We start from the raw sequence: 232 nt of genomic DNA, 5'->3' as shown, positions 1-232 counted from the left end.
CCCCCACACAGGCCCCTCTCCCAGAGGTCTGCAGGGGTGTGGGCTTTCTGCTTTGGGTTGGGGGGAGAGACCCCTGCCCCTGAGTTCCAGTCTGGGGGGAAGCCTGGGACCCTGGTATCCCTCCCCTACAGGCCACAGGGCACTAGCAGCTATTGCAGGGGGGTTGTTTCCTCCCCAGAAGCCAAACAGGAACCAAGTCATGGCTGGGACAAGTTGCCGGCCAGGCCACCAC

General features: G+C 63.8%; 1 protein-coding gene across 1 annotated transcript in view; it reads right to left on the bottom strand.

The window, feature by feature from the left end:
* The window catches only part of VASP (vasodilator stimulated phosphoprotein), a 5,858-nt gene that overhangs the window by 3,863 nt on the left and 1,763 nt on the right, over positions 1-232 (bottom strand). The gene's annotated exons all lie outside the window — the stretch shown is intronic.

The sequence above is a fragment of the Alligator sinensis genome, unplaced genomic scaffold (assembly GCF_000455745.1).
Source record: "Alligator sinensis unplaced genomic scaffold, ASM45574v1 scaffold107_3, whole genome shotgun sequence".
Classification (NCBI taxonomy): Eukaryota; Metazoa; Chordata; order Crocodylia; family Alligatoridae; genus Alligator; species Alligator sinensis.
This window is presented reverse-complemented; position numbering and strand designations above follow the sequence as displayed.